The 14,631-nt window shown below is 35.4% G+C and overlaps 1 pseudogene; it reads left to right on the forward strand.

The window, feature by feature from the left end:
• The window catches only part of LOC132426287 (peroxiredoxin-4 pseudogene), a 190,602-nt pseudogene extending 179,553 nt beyond the window's left edge, over positions 1-11,049 (forward strand).
• The last annotated feature ends 3,582 nt before the right edge of the window (positions 11,050-14,631 follow it).

The raw sequence follows: 14,631 nt of genomic DNA on the forward strand, positions 1-14,631 counted from the left end.
AAAATGTGGGATATGACCAAGCATATCTAATTCTTTTAAGGTAGAATTATCTTCTGAAAAGTTCCTCTATGAAAACAGTTTCCTTACAGCATCCTCATTATCTGCCCTGAAACGAGCACATCTTAGGCTTAGGCTGAAAGCGACATGGACCTTAACACAATGACTTTTCTGTCCCCTTTACTGTTTTGTAGTGTCAAAGAACTGGAAAATTATGGACCAAGCAGTCACTCTGCTTTGGTCACTCTACCACAATGACGTTTCAAATATTTGAAGATTGTAGAAAAGAAGGTAAATTTTGCTTGTGTTGCTTTTAATAAATGGAAGCAATAAAAAGGTCAATTTAAGCTGGTTGCATGCTATAAAGCTGCAATTAATATTATTTAAGTTAGAAATAATGATGGGTATTGGGTGAAGTTAGTTGACGTTAAAGGAAGAAATGACCAATTATTGCTCTTATCAATTAAATTATTGCACTCCTAAATTCTACCCACAAGCTTTCTCAAAGAATTATACACAAGGAACAGCAGCAAGATAAGAATCTAATACCACCCGATACCCTTATTTTAGCACTCTGTTAAAAGCTGAGTCCAAACACATGTTTTAGTCTTGGGATCTACTCTCTCCACCATTTTCACATCTCCTCCTCTCCCAAATTCAAATCTTGAGATCTTGGCTCATTCCTAATAGATGAACAGAGGAATGAAGTAAAAAATAAAGAAGCAAGATGGCTAGGTTCAATCTTAGCAATGCCAACTTTTGGAACAAGTCACTTAACTTCTCTGTGCCTCATTTTTCTCATCTGTGAAATGGGAATAATAATCATATCCACTTCATACTAGAGTTGTAATGAACGTATTAATGTTAAATGCTTCAAATAATGGATGATAAATAGTAAGCACTCAAATATTAGTTATAATAAGGATCATTATCATCATTACCATCATGACACCTTCATCACTACATACTCAACATTACACTACAGTCCCCAGTCCCACCTAATCGCTTATTCACACGCAAAGGGAAGGAAGCAAAAGAGAAAGATCCTTACTGGTTTTCTTGACCCACTTGGCCACTTTAGCTCACATGAAGTAGAAGTGAGCAATCAGATGATGTGATCTCCCACTTGGGCACAGCATCCACTCCAATGTTGCCCAGTTAATTATTGTGAACTTGAACTAACAAACTGGCATGAACTTCTCCTTTAAAGACAATAACACAACCTGGTCAAGCAGTGGAGTGTCTGGGTATGAGGAGGAACTGGGGAATAATCCTCTTCTTCTTGTATTAAGTTAAATGTGGCTTTTGGTCGCAATGAGGCAGAACTATTTGTCATTGTGGGTAGCGGTTATATAGCAGTAGACCATCATTAGGCTAGGTATTTTTCTTAACACCTATATATTTTACAAATATAGCTGTTTGAAAATGAGGCATAAGAAAAAATATTCAACAATATTTACCCCAGGATATAAAATCTCTTTTTTTTAAGCCAGTAGGATACCATCAAGAATTGATATCTAGTCCATCAATAAAAACAAATGTATTATTATGGAAATCTATGGCTAAAGATTATTTTCTTCTAGTATACAATGTCAAAAACCTTTCATTATCAACTTGTATATTGAAACAAATTGACATCCTATATTTGATCTGGTAAAGCCTTCTCTCTTTCCCAAAGATATATGTGACATTCTTTTTTTAAGTTAAATTAAGATAAGTTTCTTCAAACCATCTTTTAAGAAACTTGAAAATAACTCCAGGGAAAGAGACAATTTGGAAGAAAAGGATGCCACCGACATACAAAATTTTAAAAAAAGGCCAAGTGTGCTTTTCTCCTTCAAGCTTGCCACTTCCTGTTACAACACTCTCTTTTCTCTTACTTTCTGTATCTGGACCACCATATTTCCCTCTTAGAAAGACCAATATGAACCACTGTTATAACTAATTACTATTTCTTGTAAGACTTTAACTTACATAAAATGATATGCTTTTTATAAATTATTTTAAAGGTTAGAATTTCAGGCCAAAAGAAACATATTTAGAAGATTATATGCATTTGGTGATTATCCCTTCATAAATTTTAAGTAACCGCCAAAGAAAATCAAATGTACACATTGCATGTGGACACTAAGATTTATCATCTTCCTAGTATTCTGCAACTGGGTAAAGGGCAATTCACGGTAATTACCCTCTCTTGCAGATGTGTCTTACCAACCCAACCAGGTTGTAGAGTTGGTTTTATATAATTTTCCATAATTCCAATAGTAGGTACCATGGTTGAGTATATGTAATAGGGAGTAGTGGTAACCATGATGGAAAACAAAAATGAAATTAGCTCAAAGTACAACAAATGAAATTTGAATAAATAAGAGCTCTTGTCATAAGAATTGCTGAGTGTTGCAAAAGGTCACAAAATAAATTGCTAGGGGTGTTTATAGAAGGAACACTTTAAAATTATGACAACCCAGTATTCCTCTACTTTATTTTCTAATATACCAACTTTAGAGTTTTGTCATAGCTAAGAACATATTTAATATGTTTTAAATCAAATGACTTAAAATAAGTTTAGCTTTCAAGAGGAACTGTTAAATTAATACCTTAAATGGAAAACTAGCACCATTAGGCATAAATGGAAGGTAATAAAAGTAAGTATGGTAAAAGAATCAATGTTATTAATTTTTCCACTTAATTTACTTAATTCAAGGACCATCACTGATAATTACACTAATATCACTGTGTGCTGACTTTACAATGTAAAATATGAGACATGTTTCCCCTGCACCTGATTCTTTATTGTAAAACACCAGATAATCTTGATCAAGTTTCTCAAGGAACAACTCTTAGAAGCTCTTCTGAAACTTGATTTGTTGTATCTGAGCACTTACTATTAACCATGATGTAGCCATTTCTCCTTCAGTAAAGTGATAGCACAGGTTCCCTGGTGATATGCTATGGACTGAATGTTTTTGTCCTCCCAAATCATATGTTAAAGCCCTAATACCCAATGTGGCGGTATAATATAAGGAGGTAGGGTCTATGGGAGATAATTAGGCTTAATTATTTAATCCTTAATAATTGGGCTTAAATGAGGTCATGAGGGTGGAGCCCCATGATGGGATTATAAGAAGAGCCACCTTATTTTCCTCTCTCCCTCTTCTTCCCCCGCTCCATGCAAAGATACAGCAAGAGGGTAGCTGTCTGCAAACCAGGTAAAGGGCCCTCATCAGGAACTGAATCAGCTGGCACCTTGATCTGGGACTTCCCAGCCTCCAGAACTGTGAGAAATAAATTTCTGTTGTCAAGTCACTCAAATATTTCATTCTAATAGTCTAGAGTTAAGATATGGTATTAAAGAAATCTTCCACAAAGGAAATCCAAGGTAACATCTCTATGATGAAATTCAGAAAATGAAACAATCTTAGAAATTGTTTCCAAAAATTCACATAGAAGAACCATCTTCTGAATGACAAATACTTTCTTTAAAAGTCTATTCTGCAAGGCTTCCCTGGTGGCGCAGTGGTTGAGAGTCCGCCTGCGGAGGTAGGGGACGCGGGTTCGTGCCCCGGTCCGGGAAGATCCCACATGCCGCGGAGCGGCTGGGCCCGTGAGCCATAGCCGCTGAGCCTGCGCGTCCGGAGCCTGTGCTCCGCAACGGTGAGTGGCCCGCGTACCGCAAAAAAACAACAACAACAACAACAACAAAAGTCTATTCTGCAGACAGAAGGCTGTTAGACCACCAAAATAACTACCCTTTAATTTTCTTAATGAATCTCCTTCATTTAAGATTAAGGTTTTAGGCAAATATTTATCTGCCTCAAATAAGCAGGTCAATTTTTAATTAATTATTGGAAGTGCAATAAAGCTGCTATAAGAAAATCTCATATTCTGTCCTCCAGGGAATGGACATATTTTTCAATGAATATCTTTATAAAAGTATCTAGATTATCTGAAGCATAGGTCTTTGGCCTGAAAAAAATTTTTAAAGATATGAAAATTTCCTTTATCATTTTTGGGTGTAGAAAAAATGCAAGCAATAATTCTGAACTAATACTGTATATTACATCATTCATTTATTCAAAATTACACAGTAAATGCTTTCTATGTGTTAGAAACTATGCTATGGGCCCAGGTTAGATAATTGGTGTACAATATTAAACCTATGTGATATATTACAACACAGAATAGTGTAATAATTCAATTGCTATCTGTGGAAAATAGAATATCTCATTTTTGCCTCATCTAAAGAGCCCATGTGTTATATATTTTTTTTAATCAAATGCATCATAGGCAAAAACCCTCAGTATTTCTAAGGCAGGGAAAAAGTAAAAGAAAAAGAGACAGCTAAAAGAAACGGAGCATAAAGTGAGGAAGGGTCTTTGGAAAATTCAGTTCACAAAAAGCTTTCATGGTATGTAATTTATTCATGGCTCCTGCTGGACTGAGTTAATAGCATCGGCTTATTCTCTTGGTTGTAGTAGTCATCTCCTAAAATGTCTCAGCTCATATCCCGAGACAGGAGGCCTTGATGCTCAACCACAAAATTATCCCTCCAAAACAATATTCTGTATACCAAGAGGCTATGAAACAGGCAAACAGATGTGTCTGAGGCCAGCAGACCTCAGGGATTGCTTTTCTGCTGCTGAAATTCACTGGGCCCCCAGGATTCATCACACTGTTCCTCATCCACTCAATGTCCTCTATTTTATGTCTTTATTTACAATATATGTGAAAAAGAAAAGCCAGAGCAATTATTTGATTATACAAAGAGAAAAAGACTCCACAACATAAAAGATGAGAGACTGAACTTTACATTTTCTGAATTTCTTACATATCATCATGTGTTCACAACAGTATATACTCTAATGATATATTTGAGGAACTTTAGAAACATTATACCTACACTTATATAATCTATTTGTATAATATTTGTTAAGTGCTTCCATGTTCATGATTTTATTTAGTCCTTGAAGCAAACCAAGTTCGTTCTTAACTTGCAGTAAGAAGTATTTTTATTCCTAATTTTTAGCAGAGATAAAATATCAGGAATATTTTAGAATATTATTAATTGGTAGTTAGTGGGTCTGAATCGAACCCAAGTTGCCTAAATTTCAGTCTAGGCATCTACTTCTGGCCGTTCCTCTCTTGACACTTGCAATATGATTCAATATTGAATAGAAATCAGAGAAGTGGATGAACAAGTAACTGAAAAATCTCTCATTAACTGAGCTCAGTTATGTTGACTGTGTCCACTTTGCAGAAGATCTAAGAACGGCACCACCACTCAGATAGGAAATGGGAGTCCTAGCTTTAAAGCAGTAAGAAGCTATCTGACACAGTCTGGAAGGGTCTAGGAAAATAAAGTGAACAAACTTCATAGAGTCCACATGATGCCTACAGAAGCCATGTTCTAGATCACTCAGTGAGAGCTCCGAGTAAAAATGCTAGCTCAGCCAAAATGGGAATCGTCCTTAGAACTGGTTATTGAATATAATTAGCAAAAATAAATTACTCAAAGAAGAGGAAAGTTAACTGTGCACAGGATATTTATGAGACCAAAGGCAAAGACGTATTAAAGGGCAGAAAAGGAAGCATCATACAAGATGGGCTGAAACCTACAAAGTCCTATACGCAGTCAGTAGAAAAGTGCCTTCGTCACTCACAGAAGCCCCAGAAATCAAAAACAGACTTTCAGGGACAGATGGGCCAAGTCAAGAATAGAGCTCCAGGGATGGTTATAGTCTTAAAGTGCAATATTCAGGATTAGATTAGAAAGTAGGGCCTGGAGAGAGCTGAGACTTTCACCAAATTAAAAAAAATACTTGCTTAGTAACTCTACTTGGCACTAGGAGTTTATTTCTGTAGCATTTAAATCAATTCAGAAATCGTCTATCTACGGCTTTTTTTATGGTTGCAACAATATACATATTACATTCATAACTTTAGTGGTTTTACTCTTTTATTTCAGTATTAATGAGAATACCCAATTAATAAAATTGTCCAGGTTGATCTCTATTAGAGGAAGCTAACTGCTGTGATGAATAGTCTCCAAAATATACAGTGACTCAGTCATGATGGAAGTTTAATTTTTGCTCACATTAACAATCCAAAGAGGTGTTCCTGGAAAACATTGGATTCTTTTCAATAAGTGATTCAGGGATCCAGGCTCCTTCTGGTTTGTTCTGAAATCCCCTAGGGGCCTCTCATCATTTGCATTTAGCCAGCGAGGGGGAAAGAGAGTGAAGAGAAGGCACATTACCTTCACAAAGGCTTGATCTGGAATGCACACATCGCTACTACTCAGACTTTTAGCTAGAAGCCAGTCACATGGCCACACCTGACAGTAAATGAGATTGGGAAATATTATCTACCTATGTCTCCAAAGAGAAGCAACAAGAAGAACATGGATTTGAGTGAATTTTGTAGAAGTTTTTGCCAAAGTATCTTCTTCCATTACATACATGGATGCCTGGTGAGCTCTAAAAGTGGTAGTAGCAACAATAAAAGACTGAAGTACATTTAAAACAAGGGACAACCAAACAAGCTTGAAGTGCAATATAGTAAGTACCAACCAAAGTAACAGAGCTAAGCAGACTTCTAATGCCTAAAACACAGCCACAGCCTGAACCTCTTTCTTTATTCTAATATATAAATATTTGCCCTTGTTCTCTCATATGCTGTATTTCAATATCTACAGATAGGGACATTCACGGATAAACTGTTTCTTTTGGTCATGTACGCGGTGCCTTTCTGTAATTTGATATAAGGGATAAAGACAAATCGGGGAAGACATACATGTCTAGAAAAAACTCAAACTAGCTGTGAAGTTTTCCAGCATTAGTAGACGGACCCTGATGTCATAATTTTGCATAAGTCAAAAAGAAAAAAAACAAAGATTTAAATGAGACGCACTGAGGACATGCATCTCCAGATGACAGGCAAGGTTGTAGGGTAGAGAAGGCAGGCTGCATTTGCAGGCCGGTGCCTCTGGTCTTCTGTGATAATTCTGTGCCTATTGAGATTGATGTGATGTTTGGAGGGAGCTAACTGAGAGGCTGTTGTGTAAACTGGGTAGGGATTTAATCCCTTGGAAGTAAGTTTGAGATCGCAATTAACATTCCCATGACATCAGTTAAGTATTTGAAGGTTAATAATACTTCCTAAAATTCTGCAACCAATTGAGGACCTTGTTCTTCTCAAGGACTTCAAAGCTGGGAAAAGAAACAGTGCCAGTAACACAGAAATTTTCCAAAATTCAAGGGGAAAATGGATGTGGTTTAAGGAGAGAATGGAAAGTCAGCGGTTAGCGAATTACAGCCAGCTGAGGATGCCAGCTTCCCGTTGCACGTACACCCAGGGTTTTGAATCATTTGATCACTTGCCTCCGGACTGTGCATCTCTGGTCAGGAAGGCGAGCGTAACAGTCACAGCGAGAAACAACCCAACTGCAAATCTAGAAATCTCACTTTCAACACACAAAAAGGTACTGAAGAGATTGAGTCAGTAGCAATACCAAGTCTTTTAGTCGTACACTTATTTCCTTTTATGATAGGGATAGAATTAGGCTATGATTACCAACATTAGGGGATTAGAGTAAGTTGTTTTCACTTTAATTTTCCCCTTCTCCATCCTCAAATATAAAGAATATATTTTAAAAGAAAGGTAAGTTTTATGCCCATTGCAGGGCAGCAGATAATAATTGGGGTGGTGGAGTGAGATGATTATATCGTTCCTGGAAATAGAGACACCTTCAGGTGTTCTTTTTGAATCACTTGAGATTCAAGAGTTAGATTTACCAACCTGTACTTTTCTCAGATTCATCTCACTTTAATTTCTAAATGGACTTTTCTAGCCAGCTTTAGAGGAATTGGTCAAGTACATACATATATACACATATATATGTGTATATATATATATATATAAAATACATACATACACACACAAGAATACGAATTGGAGCACAAAGAAACATTAGTAAATTGGCTCAAGAAGTTATGTGAACCTAGATCGTTCCATCCTAAAATCCTCAAAAGAATAAAAAAGACAAAGTATCAATCTAATGAAACTGGATTTACAAACATAACTGAATGATTTTTGTGTCAAGAAATTTTTTTAGTATTCTTCATTTTTCTTTAATTTTTACTTTTACTTTCCTGGAAAATCTACTCACATGAAAACCATGCAAATGAAAAGGCTCAAGACTGTGACATTATAGAATTGTAATATTTTTAAAATAAATTTCACTGCTGCAAAAACAATTGGAATTTCCACATTCTTTAGTAAACAGTCCAAGGAATAACTTGAGCTTAATATTTAAAAATTTAAATTTTCATTCATACATTTTGGGACATAACTGTATACAGACCTGTGTTGTATAAGTTTGACAGACATCATTGATAACTGCATTAGGGACAATATCTTCAGCCTTTTTGTTCACATTACATTAAATAAATGTTATAATTTTTCTGCTACTTTACCTTTCATAGTATTAATTCTGGATCAAAGCACAGAAATGTTACTTGCTTTTCAATTTATTTGATCTTCTCTAAAAGACTTAAGCTATTTGAAATGAAAGTGTAAGTGATTCAAATGTGAGTGAGGAGAATTTCTGTTACCTAAAATACAAATCCAAATGGTAAAATAGCATGCCTTATATCATAAGCAGATCTAAATAGATGGAAAAATACAAAATGTCAATATATTCAAAACTTGGTTTCAAATTTTCATTTCCATTTGGTTTGAATCATATTTTATTGTTGCAGAATAAACTCTGACTTTCTCGAGATATTTTAATCATCTAGTAAAAAACAGTGGGTTTTTAAAGTTTTTTTTTAAGTTACCTTTTAAGTTACCTAATTTTAGAATAAAGAATTTTAATTCCCTCTCCCATTTATTGTGGTCATCTGTACATTTCAATATTGGCAATAACAGAAAGTTTCTCTATTATAGTACAGTAACAACGTTTGAATAAAAAGCTTGCATTAATTTTGTAACATTTTTCTTCTTGACTTTCAACTCATGGAAGCATGACATCTTTTGCCTGTATAATTGGGTTTTTGTGTGAAAAACAAAGTTTTTGAACTGGCACTAGAGAACAAATTTAATTAAAGACACAACTCCTGTAATGATCACAACATCTGTGCCATGGCTAAATAGTTCTTACTGCTTACATTTCTATGACCTTTATTTGAGAATCTACATAAGCTTCATTTAGCTCATGATATTGGACAGTTATCTGCAATTCTGAAATCTACTGAAGCAATTTGATAACTATATACAGTCCATGTAAAGTTAATTATAACAAGTAACTAGAAATTTTAAAATTCTACTTTAACAAATTACATGTAATAAAAATAAAAATCGAGGTAAGGAAAATTAGTTAAAATAATCTGATCTAGAGAAGCTTTATATATTTAAAAATCATCTTCCCATAAAATTATTACTGGAGAACCATAAAGTTTTTGGATTGAGAATTATGTCTTCCTTCTTTCATCTTTATAATGGAGGAAAGAGGTGTTAACATGTGAATATAGACATGAACATATATTTAATAAGGGAGGAAATTCCTATACTCCAAAAAAAGTCAAATAATGATTAAACTGGGAAAAAGAAAAAAATGTAATGTAGGATTTTTGTTTTGGGGAAAAAAGAGGTGCGTGTTCAGAGGAGAGATATAGAAAGAAAGGTCCTATTTCTAAGGAGAGAAATTAATCAGAGAACCTGGTTAGAGAAGATAGGGATATGGGGAAGTAGATTTTATTTTATATCTTATACACTCTATAATTTAAATTTTTTACAATGCCTATAAATTCTGTTTTCAGTGTTAAAGAGTATTTTCAGTGTAGTATTTGAGAGCTGACATTTTTAGAATATACCCTAAAAAAGCAGTCAATAAATGGGTAATTTATTGAGAAAGTGTAGGAACACATAAGCGTGGACACATGTGTATCAACATAGCTAAAGCCAATAACATAAACAAATGGAATGTAAAAAACTTAGCCAAGCCAAAACACAATAAATTACCTTCATAACAACTCTAAAAGAGGGACCAAGCAGAAAAACATTTATCTATTCAGCACTGCCCAAGTCAGAGAGACACTATAGAATTCAACTGATAACCTGAAAAGAAAGAATTTATTTAACAAACAAAACCTACTAGAGTATAAGCTTTGTGAAAGTTAGGGACTTCAAACTACTTTCTTCATTGTCATATCTTTAGCCCAGAAAAGAGTGCCTTTTATTAAGTAGATGCTCAGCAAATATTCATCAAATGAATGAATGAATAGGATTCACACTTGGGGCACAGAAGTACAGATGTCCAGGATGAAATATTTCTCTTGATATGCTAACTGACCTTGATCCCATGCCATGTCCAAGGAACCTTACCATTAGTGAGCCATTCTTCCAGGCAAAAGTGGTACATGTAACCACTAGATAGTTACAGCCTCCATTACAAGTTATGTAGTTGTCATTTAATTACTCAATAATTCAAAATATGTTCTCCCTAACCTCAGGGAAGCCTCCCTGGTATTGGTATTTGGCCACTCCATACACATCAGCAAAACCAAGATCTCAAAGCCAGAACCTTATTGAGAAAGAAGAGCTCATGTGAACTGATTATTGTGTACAACTCTGGAATTTTTTCTTTTACTTACTTGATTTCACATTTTATGTCCAAATGAAATTATTGTTTTTTGTGATAGAATTGAGTGATTCAGATATATAAATAAGAAAATGATGGCATGTTCTCCTGATTCACAGGATGCTCATTTGACTTGCATCATCCTTTCTCAAAACAAAGACTTGGAACAAGGATGATTTCACTTCCTTCAGATCTCACGTAACAGACTTCAAAGGATTATGGGTATGTCTAGACTATTCAGGCCATACTCTTAGAGGTCACTTCAATATTGATGATAAAGGAATCCTAAGACAGATGATAAGGAACAGTCTTTCTGTTGATAGGTCACTTAAATACTACTTTTGGTCCAAGCATCCCAGAATACCAACAAATGTGGAAAAGTCTGACCTGCCAGTTGGAAACTCAGCAAGTAAACTATAGTCCCAGATATAACTAAAACACTGAATCATTTTGATACACTAAATTGGAAAGTACTTCTTCAGGTCATGCTATGCTGTCTGGTTTAGAGGTCTTCAATAAAGTTCAAATTTATACATTAAAATTAATTAAAGTATTATAAATAAGAAATGTTCTTGCAAGTCCTCAAATACACCAGGTTGACCCTGCCTCAAAGCTTTGCATTTACTGTTCCCACTGCCTGGAATAATTTTCCTCCAGAGTTTCATAGCCCACCCTCTTGCTTTGTTTAATTTCCTCTGCTCATTGAAGACTTCCCTAGACATCCTCTTCATAAAAGAAACACTACACACACTCTCTCCCTGTTTAACTTGCCCTGTCATACTTTCCTCCACAGATCTAATCGCCATGTAACATTCCTATGAAACTTTTCCTAAGCTGAATTGGCATAAAGTGAAGAAGCAATTATCTTAGGACACATCTTGCTAACAGATGCACAAAATCAATCAAGATAAAGCACAGATGCTCACAGACACAGTTCAAAGCTATGGCAGCTTGATGCTGAGTCTAGTTCCCAGGAAGGCACTTGGCAGTGCCTCTCTCTCTGCATAAGGTGTGTGCTGTCTCTATAAGGGCTCAATGCAAAACAAATGCTGAATGCTATATTTGCTTTTCACTTTTTGGAAAAGTGAAAATTCTCTTTGGATTTCTTTCCATTAGTGAAAACAGGTACTAATGCAGGGTTTTTGCAAAAGTGAAGTGGTGTAAAGCAAACTTTCAAAAAGTGGGAGAGATCTATACTTTATATTTGCATTATTTTACTGTCTACCTCCCCTACTAGAATGGGTTTTCACGAGGGCTGGAATTTTTGTCTACTTTGTACTTTGCTATGTCCTTAGCACCTAGACCCATACCTAGTACATAGCAAGCACTCACCAATATTATTTAATGAATGAATGAGGGTTGTCCCTTGAGAACCTGACTGCTTCCAAATGCAACAACTGTACCCCTTGTCTAGATTTGAAATGGCAAGGTCAAAGCCAAAGCCTTGGACTACAGAAATGACCCCAAAGTACTACCAATTTGTGAAGCACCTCTGGGATGTCAGCTGTCTTCCTTACATAAAATTTCTCAGTTTCTTAGCTTTATCGAATTATATGGTATTTATATGGTTCCAAGACATTTAAATGGGTTTTAAAATGTTAGTTTGCTGTTAGTCTTGATAAATAAATATTAAGAAAAATTCCCATATTTTTATTACTTGTGAAAATCTATTTCCATATTTGTAAAACATGATAGAAGTGTTTTTGAAGCTCAAATAAAATATAGACAACAGTGCTTCAAAATTATAAGAATGTATCTTTCAACGTTGTTATTTTAACACATTTATTGGAGCAAAATTTCATAAATCCTATTTAAATAGTTTTCTCACATTCAATCATCAGTTCATTCAATAAGTATTTATTGCACATCTGCTACATTTCAAAATATCCTAGGGAGAGAGTGCTAAGTAAATAGGTATTTCATGTCCTTTTGAGGTTTACATTCCAGTGTGTATATATAGAGAGTGGGAAGGACAATGAGAAAAATATATACCATATGTATTAGTTTTCAACTGCTGCTGTAACAAATTATCACAAACTTAAAACAACATGAGTTTATTATCCTACAGTTCTTTATGTTAAAATTTCAACACAGGTCTCACTGGTCTAAGATCAAGGTGTTGGCAGAGCTGCATTCCTTTCTGGAAGCTCTTGGAATCAGTTTCACTGTTTTTCTTGTTTCTAGAAACTTCTCACATGGGTCCCTTCCTCCATCTTCATGGGCAACCACATTGTACCCCTCTGATTATCTTTACACAGTCCTATCTCCCTCTGACTTCAGCTAGGAAACATTCTCTCTGCTTTTAAGGACCCATGGGATTAGACTGGGTTTACGCATATGATCCCAAATAATCTCCCCACCTCAAGCTCCCTAACTTAATCACATCTGCAAAGTCCCTTCTGCCATGTATGAGAACATGTTCACAGGTTCTGAGGATCAGGACACAGGTATCTTTGGGGGCCATTATTCTTCCTACCTCACCTTATCAGAATATGAAGGCTATGAAGAAAAATAAAGCAGGGTGAAAGCAGCCAGAGAGACATGGGGCCACATTCCCTTTACTTAGCTCTCCTGGGAATATCTAAAAATGTCAGATTAGTATTTTTCACACAGATTTTAAATGAAATAAACTGAAAATATGACATAACATTTATCAAACATCTGAAGTGTAGGCCGGTGTCACTCACTGCCTACAGCGCCATCACCCACCTTTAGTCAAAACCCATGCCTTGTCCTACAGACTCCCCATGGCGACCAGACCACCATGGAACTCCAACACACTTTTATCCTCTTCAAGACATCACCACCTTTTTGGCACAAAGCAATCTCCTGAGCACTTATGAAGCAATCTGTTGTAGTGGCCACCTGCCAGAAGAGCTAAGTCCCTGCAATCATTGCTGGCTGCCTATTTGGATCTTCTTCAAACCCCAGCAACAAACCCTTTCCAAATCCGCATGAGGGATGGGTGAAACCCCCTAATTACTGTTGCTAAATATGTTTCTCCCTATTTGTTTCCTTATTTGCTCTCTTAACTTGAATATTGTCCTGTGTTCTTAGTTTCTCCTAAGGATCCTACACCCTTTAACCCAAGCACTCTACAGCTTTGCTCTCTGCCTTTTTATACTATTAATAGCAAGGGTCATTATATCACATATGACTGGAATTAGGAGGCATCACCAATGTAATCACCAAGGCAGCTAAACGTTAATTCTCTGTGTACATTTTTAAATTGACAATGTTTAATTTAAAAAAAATAAAATGCATATATATTTTCTTTAAATAGAAGATACTGAAAATAATTACCCTTCCCTTGGATTAAGGGCATAATTTCAGCCATTAATTATTGCACTCTGTTGTAACAGAGTGGGCTTTTTTTTTCCCGCACTTTCCCACACAGTTTAACCTATATGCTGATCCACTTATTTACTACCTACTTGACTTTCATAATCTCTGATTCCTAATCTATCATGTGAATAAATGTAGAGCCGAGCGTATCAAAATAGTTTGAAAACCCCAAAGCAATAAACAAAAAAAAATGGCCTTAGAGATTTCATCCAAATACAGTATGTCAACTTGGACATATCTAACTTTCTACTGTGAAAAGTGGAGTTTCATTATTTCATATTATTTCTATGGTCAAAATTGTAGCTTCTACACTTAGTTCTTTTGCAACAACATTAACCTGAACTGGTTATTTTCTTATTGCACTGTAAACTATGTTAAGAAATGAACTCTCCTACACTGCTACTTTTGTAAAAACACAGAGGGATGCAAAAATAGTCTCTGCACAGGAAAAAAAAAGAAAAAAAGGAAGCTCTCTCTACTTACAAAATGAGTCATTGGTCATGGGGTAGAGGGATTAAGGGATTTGTGGAAGAACTGAAGAGGATAGATTATTTGATGATAAGGATAGGCTACTATGGAAAAACTAAAATGAATTTAACTAGTCCTAAATTCTAAATGTTTGGATTATTTTCCCTACATTGTTTCTTCAT

The sequence above is a fragment of the Delphinus delphis genome, chromosome 5 (genome assembly GCF_949987515.2).
Source record: "Delphinus delphis chromosome 5, mDelDel1.2, whole genome shotgun sequence".
Lineage (NCBI taxonomy): Eukaryota > Metazoa > Chordata > Mammalia > Artiodactyla > Delphinidae > Delphinus > Delphinus delphis.